Source organism: Protopterus annectens, chromosome 2.part0 (genome assembly GCF_019279795.1).
Source record: "Protopterus annectens isolate FY-2018-M chromosome 2.part0, PAN1.0, whole genome shotgun sequence".
Classification (NCBI taxonomy): domain Eukaryota; kingdom Metazoa; phylum Chordata; order Ceratodontiformes; family Protopteridae; genus Protopterus; species Protopterus annectens.
Genome location: NC_056728.1, coordinates 1299225551 through 1299241307, shown reverse-complemented (window position 1 = coordinate 1299241307; position 15757 = coordinate 1299225551). Strand labels below are relative to the sequence as shown.

Below are 15757 nucleotides of genomic sequence, written 5' to 3'. Positions count from 1 at the left end.
TGGTATAGCTATCAAATGAGATCTGAGTAGTTACCGCCTAGCATTGTGGGATATAGGGGAGCCTCGAGCCGGTGGAATTAGCTCTCGAGCTTTAGTTTTGGCCGAGTCGGAGCCGAGGATCGGCTCCGAACCCATCCAGCAAGAAAGAAGGCGAGAAGAAGACAACTAACATGGAACGTTATGGTAGGTACATAACTTCTTATTATGTACATTGGTTTAGTAATGTTCCCTAGTAGCACTTTGACAGCAATACCTGAGATCTAGTGACCCTCCCACCCCAATCCACAAACTGTGGTTGGTGCCATTATGGCAGTTATTATAAAAGTATTCCCTGGTGTCTGATGTTTCCACCCACCTCTGATCCCCACAGCATGTTCATGACAGTTGGTTGACCATGGGCTTTTGGCCATGTTCAGTACTGTGACATTGTGGGGATGGCCATGCTGATCTGCACGGCTGAGAGATTTCTTTAATTGTTCAGCCATGCAGATGCCTTCCTGGAAGCGGTTCCGAGAAGAGAGTATGTGGCTAATTAGCATATGCCTCCCCTTGGAATACATCATTAGCATTCATCCAGATATCTAGTGGAAGCAGTTAACATTTAATCATTTGGTATTTTGCCAAACTGTTAAATTAACAGTTTGGTAGTTACATAACTAACACACAATGACTTACCTACGCTAATCCAGCACAATTAGAGCTGAAGCCCAAAGTAACATTTCGCTCCTCCTGCTCACCAATTAATATTAATATTAATGCCGTAAACACAGCTCTGTTCATGCAGTTTTCCACAGTCGGAAGAAATCTTTTCTAAAGGCCCAGAAGAAATCTTTAAAACTCAACATTTTTCTAAAGGCTGCAAAGCAAACTTTTCTTTTTACACAGAAAAGTGTTTGTATGCATAAAGATGCATGTGAACACTTTCTTGTGTGAAAATAAAAGTTTATTTTGTGCTTTTAAACATGATCTTTAGCGAGATATCACTTTTTGTAAAAATTCAGAGCCATCAGGCTGAAAGAATATTAGCAGTGAAAAATAAAGGCAGCACATACTGAAACAGTTACATATGTATACTGACTAAAGGTAGCGCTCAAAAGCTCACACTGAAATAACCTAGTTCACAGTCTGTAAACTGAACCCATACACTTTGATAACGTGCATTTGTGTGCATGTGGGAGATGGCATGTCCCCCCCAGATTCTAGCTACAATCTTACCTTTTCAAAGTTAGGTCCACATTCATCTAGTTTCAGGACCAATCTGATAACTGAAATGCCCCCATTCAGCTGTCAAACCCCTTGACTTATCACAACACACAGTTTGTGGAGAAAAGGCCTGGTTATTTGGAATTAACATGAGATTCTATTAATTCTGGAATTTAAGATTTGAATGCAGAGCTCTACCTTGTCGTACGCATACGATTTACAGAAGCAGAGTTATTGGACAGGCCACCAATATCTAGCATATAAATGTGAATGAAGGCTCTTAGGGCTAGCTTAGTTATAAGAATTAAGCATTCATTTTATTTTCATTTTAACACAACTCTTAAGATTAGAGAGTTGATAGAAATGCATACATTTGGTCCTGACTTCAGCTGATTCAGAAGGTGCTGGTCATCTCTGTGCTTGAGGAAGCCTGAAATAAGAAAGAGAAAAATGTGTAGAATCTAAAATTTATTCAGAGATGCAACATATTATAGATATATTTACAAAATCTTATACAAAACAGTTTAACTCCACAAAGGGGGTGGGTGATACATTGTCCGGGTAACATCCAGGTAATTTCAGATATTGAAACTGAATTAGATTATATTGAAAAAAAAATACACAAACTGGACTCAAACAAAGCATACAGAGGAGACATAATTAGTAATAACCTGAGAAAATGTCAGCATAAACTTACAGTACCAAAAAAAAAAAGAAAGAAATATGGACATGGGAAAGAAAGGGAGATCTGATATGGTACAATATTTATTACAAAGGAGAAAGCCAAATTAATCAACACACAAAATGCAGCCCTGAAGATATTTGAAGATAAATACTGGCAAAGGCATCTAGATATGGAACATTTCACAATAAAAAATAAGATCACAAAGAGGAAACATAGAACAGAAAATTAGTAAAACAGAAGTTAAAACATAGAAGTTGAAGTTATGGAATACTTGCAAAGTGAAGGATTTAGTGTAGAAAGTCTAACACAGGTTACATCACAGCATGATGGAACGAGTCTCCAAAATAAGGAGAAACAGGAGGAGCAGGAGACATCTGAAGAAGAAATATGGACATGGGAAAGAGAAAGAGATTTAATACGCTGCAGTATTCATGTAAAGGGAAAAGCAAAACTAATCAATACAAAAAGAGCAGCACCGAAGATATCTGAAGAGATACAGGCAAAGGCATCTGGACATGGAAAATTTTACAATACAAAAAAATAAGAAAACAAAGAGGAAAAGTAGGAAAAGAGGATTAGTAATGGAGAAGTTAAAGAAATAGAAACTGAGGTTATGGAGTACCTGCAAAGTAAAGGATTTAGTGTAGAAAATCTAACACAGAAAACACCACAGCAGGATAGAGCAATGGATTCTCAAATTAAGAAGAAACAAGCGAAGCGAGAAACAACTGATCAGTTGCCATATGAAGATACTTTGGAGCCTTACGTAGGAAACCAGTACAAATGTTCAGTTGGAGTTGCACAGCAAGGGGAGGAACAGGAACCTGTGGCAACTCTGGCATAGTCAATGTGGTGGAGTGATAGGCAAGTGAGTTCCCATATGGAAGAGCAACTGATGACACAGGATGAAACTGAAGAGAATGTGGCACAGGAAGATACTTTGGAACTTTCTGTAGAATGCCCGCAGGAAATGGAGAACAAAGAATGTTCCCTTGGTTAAGAAGAAAATGATCTAAGAGAAGAGTTGCTTGATTTAATAGAGATGGACAGACATATTAAGATATTAATATTACAGAAAGTCAATAAAACCAAAAAAGTTAGAAGTCTGATAAACAAATGAACACAGTAATTAAGACTGTCCATAGAAATTCATGAGATATAACAAAAGTAAACAGGATATATTACTGTGCAGCTAAATTAATAACAGATAAAGTCTTATCACAAAAACACAGGGTAGTAAGGAAAAGGAAGGGGAGAAATTAAATACCATCATGGAAGTACTGAATAGAGGAAACTATAAAGCAATTAAGACAAGAAGTATCACTGTTAGAAGACTATAAAAGAGGAAACAGATCAACAAAAATACACAGAAAGATAGATGTGATAAAAGCAATGTGTAGTATCAGAACACATCAGGATCTGTCATGTGCTATTGCAAATAATAAACTAAAAATATCAGTATGGCAGAAAAAGGTAGAAGATATGCAGATAAATATAAAGGAAAGTACAAAATAAGCAATTGATGACCCAAAAAAGTTTTATGGAGAATTGGAAAACAAAGCAAAGGGAAATGAAACATCACAAAAAAAAAGAAGAAATAGATATATTTTGGAGAAATATCTATGAAGATCCTGTGGAACATAACAAAGATGCTAAATGGATAGAAGTAAAAGAAAGAATAAGAAGTTCAAATGTACATGATATGAAATGGGATGAAGTAACGGCCAGAGAGACTGAAGCAAAGTTAAGAAAAGCACCTAATTGGAAAACCCCAGGCCCAGATGCAATACCTAACTTCTGGCTAAAAGTATTAACATCTTTATATGAAGATTTAGCCATGAGTGAGAACTATTTAAATGCACACCCCGAACAGACATCAGCCTGGTTAACGTATAAACTATACATCGGAATTGATGCCGGCAGAGTTTATAGTCATTTAGAAGAAAACTCAATCATGGCCATAGAACAAAAAGGGTAATAAAAGAAAGTCATACGGAACAAAGGGTCATTTGTTGTTAAATAGAGTCATAATGGAGAACTGTAATAAGTGGAATAATCTAAGTATGGCATGGCTAGACTACAAAGAAGCATTTGACAGTATCTCACATTCATAGATAAACGAGTGCTTAAAAATGTATAAGATACACTCTGCATTGATCAATTACTTTACAGTGACCATCACACAGTGGCAGACCACTTTGCAGTTAAGCCATGATAAAGGACAAATTATTATTCCAGGGATAAAAATTCAAATGGGGATATTTCAGGGTGAATCTCTGTCACTGCTGCTCTTTTGTATCGCTCTTACCCCACTAAGTTGTCTTCTTAACAGATTAGGTCATGGCTACAATTTGGCTCCCAGAAAATAACAAAGTGTAAAGACTTCTCATCATCTTTTTGTAGATGATTTAAAACTGTATAGTTCAGCAGATGAGGAACTGAAAGCACAACTGGAAGTGGTCAAAATTTTTTCAGATGATATAAGAATGCCATTTAGTCTTGATAAATGTACAAAAAGCAACCTTTAAAGCAGGAAAGCTGCAGCACCAAGAAAACATCAGTTTGTGACAAGAATGTGATAAAAAAAACTTGAGCAAGAGGGAGTGTGTAAATATTTGGGAACTGATTAAGGATCAACTGTAAAACATGAACAAATGCGAATAAAGCTCAGTAAAAAAATATGTTAGAAGATTAAACTTAATACTGAAAACAGCACTGACATCCAGGAACAAAGTCCAAGCTATGAACCAATTTGCTCTTCCTGTCCTGAGTTACAGTTTTGGAGTGACTGACTAGCCCCAAAAGGTGTTGGATAGGTTGGACAGGAAAACAGGAAGGATGCTTCATGCCCATCAAATGATTTATAAAAATCATTGCATATCAATATTATATATTCCCTGTTATGAAGGAGATATGAGGCTCCTCTAAATTAATTACATGTATAGATCTGTAATCGTGGGACTGCATACATATCTACTGACCTCACAAGACACAAATGTAGTGAAGGTTTTGAAACATGAGGAGAATAAGTCTAAGATGACTTCCCTGCTTAGTTTAGTAGGAGCATATCAGCATCACGCAGGAATGGAAAGGAAAATCAGAAGTAGATAAAAATCAGGCAGCAACTGAATATACAAAAAACAAAAGAAAGAATATAAGGTAAAGGATCAGAAGAGAAGGCAAGAAATGTGGAAAATTAATAAACATAGCTGGAAGTATAGAAAATTCTTGGAACAACCTCATGTTGATAAGGATCAAATGTGGATTCTGTAAAACAGAACTGGAAAGAGTTGCAATATACTAATGGCACAAGGACTGTATACTGAAAGGCATAATAATGTGGCAAGGCTGATGAATTGGGGATTGCGCAAACATTATAATATTGAGGTAGGTGAAAAACACTGGAAACATGACCCACAAAGCATTATCGAAAATGAGGAAGTTTATATCACATGGGATCACCCATTACCAACAGTTCAAAAAATAGATGTGAGAGAAGCAGACACAGTGGTCCATGAAAAGAAGGCAGAAGTAGTATTGATCACTGAAATTGCTACACCCAGTGACTACAGCATCTTACATACAGAGAGACGCAAAGTCATAAAATACCAGGATTTGCAGGCAGAAATGAGGGCAATGTAGCAGAAGGATACCCAGACAGTTCTAGTAGTAGTAGGAGCAAAGGGTCTTATAAAAAAGAATTTACAGTCATACTTAGATGTGTTACTGATACATGTCACTCCATATGAATTGCAGAATGAGTTGTTACTGGGCACATTTGTGGATGCTGCGAAGAGTACTTCTGGCTAACATCAAAGATAACACAATACTCATTTCATGAACTTTAATCATACTTTGACTTAAGAATGGGGTCCATTCCCATCATGGTATTAGAAATCCAAAAAACTTGAAGAAATTAAAATAGGTTGGCATTATTATATAGTATCCTAATAACTTGTTGCTGCCTTTAAAAAAGTTTGACAGTTTATAAGCTGGAGAAATTAAAAAAGTGAAAAATACCATTATATCTGTTATTCAGTAGGTCATTTAAGTACAGTAAGGTTCCTCAAGATTGGAGACATGCACATGTTAAACCTATCTTTAAGGGAACGGAAGATATAGGATCATAGGAAGTTACTAGGCTATTGGCCCTGAGGCCCTTACAAGCCTAGCCAAGTATTTAGCCCATGTTCCAACAAGTCAGCACTCCATGCCACTCTCCAGCAGGGACATAGGATGCTGACAAGCCCACAGTCATACAGACCCATAAGTTTACTTTCTTGTTGTGGAAAAATAAAGGAGGTTATTTTGGCTAAATTACTGTAACAACTGGAAAGGTTAGAATTTGAAATTGTATGCATATGTTGAAAATAGATCTATAATCTCTTGTAACATGGTGTTCTACAACAATGTAAAAATAGCTATTAATGAAAAATTGTGCTGGGATGTAATTTATATAGAGCTTCCTGTTTAAATGTCAGTACTGAAAATGCTAGGTGCTAGCATGCTGAAAAAAAGTCCAAAAATCTTGGAGCAGTAGGAATCTCAAACATCGCTCTTCTCCTTTAAACTTTTATTTTGCAGGGGCCAAGCCCCCTCTTTTTGTCCTAATATGGGTGGGGGGTGCTAAACTTGAACTTACATATGCCACCTCCAAGACTGCCATACCTTGGAGAAAAGGGAAATATTCTGGGAAGTGACCATCTTGGACTTGGTGTATCTACGTCTGTTTTTTGGCCATTTATTCTCCGTGTTTTAAGACTCGCTGAGTGGTCCTGACATTTCAAATAGTTTACCTTATACAGACTTAATGTCAGCCTTTGATAGGGTAATACACAAAACACCGATCAGTAAATTAGAACAACTAGATAATGATGTAACCTTAATAAGATGGATAGCTGTATGGCTTACAAATAGGACATGGCAAGTATCGTAGAAGAATTGGACAGTAGAAATTCTAGGTTATAGTTACAGTGCCCTATAGGACTCTCTCCTAGGCCCATACTTGTTTCAGTTTTATATTTCAGGTGTAGGTAACTGCGGTGGTGGTGCTGCGGTAGCGTTGTCACCTCACAGTAAGACGTTGTCCTGTTCGATTCTCAGCTAAAGCGTCTTCTCTGTGGAGACATGCGTGAATGGGCATACCTTCGTTGAAGGTTGTGCGTCAGGGCTGGCAACTCGGCATGTAAAAATCTACTGCCAATCATTAGCAGACTGGAGTTCTGCTGTGGCGACCCCTAACCGGGAAAAGCCGAAAGACACAACAACATTTTTTCATCTGAGGTGTACTACAGCTTGTATGCAGTTGACTTAAAATGGATAAACTGATTATATGTGTTACAGATAGGGCATGTCTATAAAAGAAGTTGACTAAACTGACCATTTGGGCTTGGGAGAATAATATCCTAATAAATATATCAAAAACTAAGCATATGAGATTTGGCAGACAGATTAAAGGGTGAATATTTAATAAAACACACAGAGACTGAAACTGTAGATTCATTTAATGACTTGGGTATATGGGTTGATCCAGCCTTGAGTTTTTCTAATCATATCAACTAATTGGTTAATGATAGTTATATAGACCTTTGGGTTGTATAAAAAGATTTATAAAGTCTAGGAAATCAGAAATGATTAAATCATTGTTTGTAAGTTACATTAGACCCAAAGCAGAGTATGGAATAACAGTATGGAAACCTTATAAGAAAACAAGCATATGTAAATTGGAAAGAGTACAGCAGAAATATACCAAGGTCATCTATGGATATGGAACTTTGAGTTATTATGAAAGACTAAAATATCTGAACTTGTACATAGTCTCATATAGATATTTAAGAGGAGACCTCATTCAGGTATATGGGGCATTTAGAATCAGCTGTCTCTGGGAATATTTAAAGTTATCAAAAAGTGGTAAAGAATCATCAAACAACTTGTCTAGAAGATTACAAGATACTAATAGGCTACCAAATTATATTAAGGGAATCACTAGTTTAGATATTTTTAAGAACAACTTGGGCACTTTTTAATGGCAATGACTGTTTTGGTGCATTGGGAGACTAGAAGGGCATTATTGCCCATACCTGGTATATTTTTGTGTATGTACTTATGTATGTACGTATGATTCCACCGAGAAGCAAACAAATTCACTTTGGGCTTATCAAATAGCTAAATCATTTTTAGTATATTATCTTTGCACCACGAACATATGCAAGATACTGTGGCTTTCCGACTTGTATTATCTGCTAGAATATTCTGTAAATCCCTTGGAAAATAAGACCCTTTTGAATAGCTGCCCAGATAATTATAGCACATGTGAGAAGTTGGTAAGAGTTGGGGCTTTCTCTGTTTGCTGACATATCACATCACTGTTTGTTTTTTGCATGTTGTGCAGAGTCCCTGGTTGTTTGGATTATTGGTGAGGAAGTAGAATGTGGTAGATGGATAACATCTCTTTCTCTGTGGTTCATGTGATACTTCATTTGAGATGGGGACCACTGGCCCTGAACTTTTAGGAGTGCTGAGATAAGACTGTCAAGCAAATTTCAAGGCATCTTTTGTCAGTGTCTGACTTTCCATTAGTGGTACAAAAGGTAACCCATGAATGACGGCAGTCTCACTGTGCGATCACTGCAGTTCCTTCTCCATAGTTGGAATCAAAAGAAAGGTGAACCTAAGGGATTAAACAGTCCAAATCCAAAGGCTGCACAAACACCACTGTAATTTCCTCTTGTGAAATCTGGCACTGAGTATCACACAGATGAATGAGGGCATATAACTCAGGACTTTCAGGAAGGTCCTTGATGTCTATTATTTTTGCTCAGAACTATAAAATTCTGTCATCACTTGCATTCTCTCCTGAGAGAGGGGAACAATGGAGGCTTCTCTGTTTGGTATGGCTCCAAGGAATTGGGTCTACTTTAATTAAAAGGAAGCGGAATCCTTTGAATACAAATCCATCGACACATAAACATAGAAACTGCAATAGTCGGCCAACCCCGGGAATCTCCTTGTCTGAGAAGTAAGTAAGCATGAGTTCTAAAACTTCATTGAAATTTTGACGTTAGCAAAATACTGAAGAGTTTTTTTGTATGGTCATTTGTGTAGTCTCTAGGGACTGTGCTTCTATCAGACAGCTTCCCAGGTAATAATAAATATGCACTCACTAAACTTTCAGGTAAGCAAAGATCAGGCCTAGACATTTGGTAAATATCATGGATGCATAAAAGGCCAAAATGGAAGCAGTTGATGTTATTTGTCATTTCTTACTCATGACCACAGTGACTGCTTGTGGATTCTGTGGAGAGAAATATACATTTAAGTATATTTTATATCCATAGTTTCCAACCAAAAGTTCTACATAAGAAGAGTAAGAACAGCATGAAGGGTCAGCATCTTGAAATTATATCTTTGCATGAAGTTGCTGCTGTTTGTCAAATCTGATATAGGACCCCAGCCTTCTTCCTTGTTTGATATTAAGATGAGCTTTAAATAAAAATCCCTTCCAGTCTGTAAAAGTTGAATGTGTTGAAACAGGTGCGGCTGTTAAAACAGAGGAAGAGCTATCTGACGCCAGCCATTTGGTATGTCTGGAACTGGTATTGCAAAGGTACAAAATTATCTAAGGAAACCTGTGGACACTACAATGAGATACCATTTTTGTAAACAGATAATTTTCCTCTTCTATGCTGGAAACATGGGATATTGATAAAGATTCAAAGAAACTCTATTCTCATTTAGGAAACACAAGTGCTACATAAACAAAATTTCAAGTGTCAGCTCTTTTACAGGAAAAAAGAAACACAAAGACAGACATGATAGGTATTAAAGAATAAACAGTAACTATAGTACAAAACTAAATATCTAAGTAGCTGTCACACATGCTTGTACACTATTTATATACACTGGACAACACTGACTACAAGATAATTAACACATGAAACGCACACTATACACAGAGATGAGATTGGGTGATTCTGTACATAAGGAAGTGACTGGAATTGCACTTAAATGAAAATGTATTAATCTTAGTATGCAATGCAATAAATAAATAGAATTACTGTATGCAAAAAAAAAAGAAAGAAAAAGAATGAGAGCGTAACAATGCCTCTTTTTATTGTATTTTATCCCTCTTGTTTACTTTCTTTAGAAGCGCCAAAACGTGGAAGGATAATTCCTAGTACATTTGGGAAAGGAAGACTGAAACATTCCAATTACATTTTCTATAATTTTGCTCCTTTTTCTACAGTTTATTTTTAAAAGTTTTTTTAAAGGAGGACCAAACAAGTGTTGTCTTCAAAGAGCAACTAGTAATGCATCCTGACATCAACTTGGAAAAGTTGGGTATTTAGCCAGGCAGTGCTCCACAAAATGGTGACTGAGATAGCAGTTCTAAAAGTGGTTTCTCCAGACTCATGACCACACTCGACAACTTGTAGCCCCACCATGTCTTCAGTCTAAACAAAGTTCTTTTTAATTGTCCATTTGACTGACACACTGGCTGTTCTTCTTTCACCTAGTTGACCCATTCTTTCCACCTGAGGGACCAGGACTAGACCCATGCAGTGAGCTTATTATATCCCCACATCAACAAATCCAGGACCACAATGGACATTGGGCCCTTAGTCGCAATACTGTCCTAATAACAAATGACCTATTCACTCCTTAGCCTGTTTGCCTTGTCCCTTCTGAAAGATGAGATGAGAGTCAAGTGAGATCAGAACAGTCGGTATGTCATGCAGACTCTCCCCACCAATTTTATAATATCCCTGGTAGTTTCCCTGAGCTCTGGAAGTGATGTCTTTTCTCAGAGAAGTATATATGCCTTCATATATATGTGATGTTGTTGGCTTGCTGTATGCATAGTATCACACTGCTTGGCATTATATGCTGTGTAGGCCTGTACTTCATGGGTGCAATAGCTAGTGCTCCCCTTAAATAATATCCAAGCTGCAAGCAAGAGCTGCCTCCCTCTCTCAAAATGGGCAAGCTAACAGCAGCCACTCAGTCTCATCCTCCCTGGCCTGTCCTCTCCATCAAATATAATGCTAATCAAACAGTTGCCTGGGTTGCATTCAGGGCTTCATCCATCTGTGCCATGGAAACAAGCAGTTTGAGCCAGCTTTTAGCAGCTTCTGTTTAAGACAGACATTCGTAATATTCATAGGTTTATAGGTTCATAGAAAGTTACTAGGGTAACGGCCCTAGAGCCCTTACAAGTCTAGCCATATTTATCCTAAATTGTTCCAATTGGAGGTGGTTAGGTGAGTGAAGTTTGCAGAGGTAAAGGATTATAGTAGTTAATCCTGACTTCATCTGTCCAGAAGGGACATGGGTGCCACTCCAGGAGTGAGTTTGTAGTCACCCATCCATTGATCTAGGCTGTGCTTGAAGAGGGTCAGGGAGGGGCTCTGATTCATGTGAACTGGAAGCTTGTTCCACAGAAGTGACACTCTCTGGGAGATGTATTCATCTCTCCAGCTTGACCTGTTCATATCAGAGGCTAGGTTAAGATCCGTGTAGCGTATGACCCTCAGGCAGTTTGATTTACGAATGTGTAGCATTTCCATCAGGGCCGGGTCAGAGACTGCCCTTTAAGCCAGGCACAGGTCACCCCTCACCAACCTGTAGGAGACAGAGTACAGTGACAGGGCTTTCAGTTTTTCTGTGTAAGACTTGTTTTGTGTACTCTGTAATTTCTTGGTGAGAGACCTCTGTGGTCTCGCCAGTTGTTGCAGGTGTCTGGTGAGGTCCATGCAAAAGGGAGCATTGTACTCAATTATTGGTCTGAGGAAGGCAGAGTATAATGGAATTATAACATCCTTAGATCCACATGCATTGCCTTTACTTATAAGATGTGCCACACAGAAGGATTTCTTTAGTACTGTGGATGCATGGTGGTCAAAGTTAAGATTGCTATCAACCTGAGTACCCAGATCACATACTACTGGGTCTACACTTAGGGGGGGTGCTGTCTATAATGTAATTAGCAGGGAAGTCAGCTTTCCCAAAGGGAATAGTAATGCATTTTATTGTATTTAGATTTAATCTGTGGCTTTTGGCATCAATCATTTGTCTACGTTAACCCTGTCTGCAGTATAGTAACATGTTTGGGGGACTCGGTGATTGCTCCCAATTTGCAATCGCCAGTGAACTTGGTCAGCCACAGGTCATCCAAGTTTTCTTGGAATTTTGAGAAAAAATTCAGAACAGTAAGTGGCCCAACACAGAACCCTGTGGTATGCCATTGGTGAATGGTCTTTTTCTAGAGGTGAAGTCACCCAATTTGACAGTATGGGTCCCTTCGGTGAGCCAGTTGTATACCCATCTGGTAATCTAGGGGTTAATTCCCAGTTGGGAGAGTTTCTCTATAATACCTGAGTGGGGGATTGTGTCAAATACCTTGGCTAGGTCAAGATAGGTGGTATGCACTGGCTTTCCCTCATCCAGGGCCTTGGTGACTTTCTCGAAGAAGTTAACCATGTTTAATAGACATGATCTACACTTAACAAATCTGAACTGGACTGGGTCCAGAGTTTGGAGATTACCTATGTCCTTGTTAATAAGGTCTCTTTCTAATTTTTCCAAATATTTTGGGTTTCTAATACCATGACAGGAATGGACGCCATTCTGAAGTCAAAGTATGATTAAAGTTCAGGAAATTAGTATTGTTTCAGTCTTTGATGTCAGCCAGAAGTACTCTTCGCAGTACCCGCACTGTGCCCAGTAATGACTCCTTCTGCAAGTTGTATGGAGTTACATGTACTGGTAACATATCCAAATATGATTGTAGATTGTTTTTTATAAGACCCATTGCTCCTACTACTATTAGAACTGTCTGGGTATCTTTCTTCCACATTGCTTTTGTTTTTGCCTGCAAATCCTGATATTTTATGATGTGTCTCTGTACACAAGACACTGTAGTCGCTGGGTGTAACGATTTCAATGATGAATGCTACTTTTGTCTTCTTTTCATGGACCACCATATCTGGTTTTCTCGCATCTATCTTTTGAACTGTTGGTAATGGGTGATCCCATGTGATATAGACTTCATCATTTTCTATGATACTTTGTGGCTCATCTTTCCAGTGTTTTTCCACTACTTCAATATTATAATGTTTGCACAATCCCCAGTGCAACAGTCTTGACACATTATTATGCCTTTCAGTATACAGTCCTTCTGCCATTAGTATATCACAACCAACAACAAGGTGTGTGACTCTTTCCAATTCTGTTTTACAAAACCTACATTTTTCTGTTTCTCCCACATGTTCAATGGAATTTGTAAACCAATGTGTACATAGCCCATTATCTTGGGCTGCCAATATTAACCTTTTATCTTTTGATTTGAATTTGCCTCTCCTTAACCATCCCTGTGTTCGATCCTGATCAACATGAGGTTCTTCCAGAAATTTTCTACACCTGCAACTATATTTATGCATTTTCCACATTTCTTGCCACCTCATTTGATCCTTCACCTTATAGTCTTTGTTTTGTTTTTTGCCACATTCAGTTGCCACCTGATTTTTATGTACTTCTGGTTTGATTTCCATATTCACTTGATTCCGATATGCTTCTGCTAGACTAAGAAGGGAAGTCATCTTAGATTTATTCTCCTCATGTTTCAGAACTTTCACTATATTTGGGTCCTGTAAAGTTAGCAGATATGCATGCAATCCCACAATTGCAGATCTATACATGCAGTCAATTTCATGTAGGCCCATGCCTCCTTCAGAATGGGAATATATAATATTGGTATGCACTGATTTTTATAAATTATTTGATGAGCGTGAAGCATCCTTCATATTTTCCTGTCTAATCTATCCAACATCTTTTGGGGCCAATCAATCACTCCAAAACTGTAAGTTAGAACAGGAAGAGCAAATTAGTTTATAGCCTGAATTTTGTTCCTAGATGTCAATGCTGCTTTCAGTATTAATTTAAGTCTTCTAAAATACTCCTTACCAAGTTTTATTTGCATTTGTTCATGTTTTATTGTTAATCCTTCAATTCCCAAATATTCATACACTCCCTCTTGCTCAAGTTCTTTTATATCACATTCTTGTCCCAAACTGTTTTCTTGGTGCTGCAGCTTTCCTCTTTAAAGGTTGCTTTCGCACATTTATCAAAACCAAATGACATTCTTATATCATCTGAAAAAGTATTGACTACTTGGAGTTGTGCTTTCAGTTCCTCATCTGATGAGCTATACAATTTTATACCATTCACAAAGAGAAGATGTGAAGTCTTTATAATTTGCTGCTTTCTGGGAGCCAAATTATAGCCATGACTTAATCTGTCAAGCAGACAATTTAATGGGTTAAGGGCAAGGCAAAAGAGCAGCGGTCAGAGAGAGTCACCTTGGAATATCCCACTTTGGATTTTTATCCCTGGAATAGTAATTCGTCCTTTATCATGATTTAACTGCAAAGTGGTTTGCCACTGTTTCATGGTCGCTGTGATGTAATTTATCAGTGTAGGGTATATCTTATAAATTTTTAAGCACTCTTTTATCCATGAATGTGGGATACTGTCAAATGCATTTTTGTAGTCAATTCATGCCATACTTAGATTATTCCACTTTTTATTAGACTATTCCACTTTTACAGTTCTCCACTATAACTTTACTTAAGAACAAATTATCATTTGTTCCATATGACTTTCTTTTATTGCCCTTTTGTTCTATTGCCATAATTGAGTTTTCTTCTAAATGACTATAAACTCTGTTGGCATCAATTCCAGTGTATAGTTTATACTTCATCGAAAGGCAAGTTATTGGTCTATAATTATATATTCTTTTTCCTGCTGTTAGCCAGGTTGGTGTCTGTTCAGGGTGCGCATATAAATAGTTCTTACTCATGGCTAAATCTTCACGCAAAGATGTTAATACTTTTAGCAAGATGCTAATACTTTTAACAAGAAGTTAGGTACTGCATCTGGGCCTGGGATTTTCCAGTTAAAGGCATTTCTTAACTTTGTTTCAATCTCTCTGGCTGTTACTTCATCCCATTTCATATCCTGTGCATTTGAACTTCTTATTCTTTCTTTTGCTTCTTCTATCCATTTAGCATCTGTGTTATTTTCCACAGGATCTTTATAAATATTTCTCCAAATTGTATTTATTTCTTTTTTTAAGGTCCATAATGATTCTTTCCACGGCCTTGCAGATGAGGCTAGTCAAGCTTATGGGCCTATAATTCCCAGGGTCAGTTGATGGTCCCATTTTGTGCAGAGAGATTACTGTTGGTGTCCTCTGTTCTAGCAGAACATGGCTAGTTCACAGGCTGTGGTTAAACAGAAATCCAAGTGGGTCTGATAGGTCATGTTTTAAGCTGTTTTAAAAGCAACCTGGGATGTTGTATGGTCCCATTGATGCTGTGTTTTTGGCCTTGGAGAGAGCCAAGATGACCCGCTGTTTTGAGATAATAGGCTGAGGGACAGTGGCAGGTATACTTTGGGGGATGACTGGAGGGCACAGGGGGGTGAAGTTTGCTCCAAATCTATCAGCTAGCAACTTGGCTATTACCTCTAGTTGAGCACAAGTGGAACCATCTACAGCTAGTTCAGTGTATAGCTGGCTATTCCGTTTTAGATTTTTAACACAGTTAAAGAATGCTGTGATTATCCTTAGCTAGGGAGGTTATTTTTGCTTTGTAATGAGCTTTGGAGGACTTGACAAGATCTCTAATGTGTTTGCTTAAGCTTGAGAGGGATTTCTTCCGCTGCTGAGGTAGTTCCCTCTTGTTCTTGGACATTAGTTTCTTTCTCTTATTGTATAGCCTGTTTATAGTAAGGGTCCACCAGAGTGGCTTGTTTTTTCTGCAAGACCTGGTTTTAATCTGGTCAGGTACAGCCACTTCTGTACAACTGCTT

The 15757-nt window shown here is 37.8% G+C and overlaps 1 long non-coding RNA gene across 1 annotated transcript in view; it reads right to left on the bottom strand.

Annotated features, from left to right (window-relative positions):
• Positions 1-1494: 1494 nt before the first annotated feature.
• LOC122793758 overlaps positions 1495-15757 on the bottom strand; it is a 257545-nt gene continuing 243282 nt past the window's right edge. The window contains exon 2 of the long non-coding RNA XR_006363528.1: positions 1495-1633. This is a non-coding gene — a long non-coding RNA (uncharacterized LOC122793758). The remainder of the gene's footprint in view (positions 1634-15757) is intronic.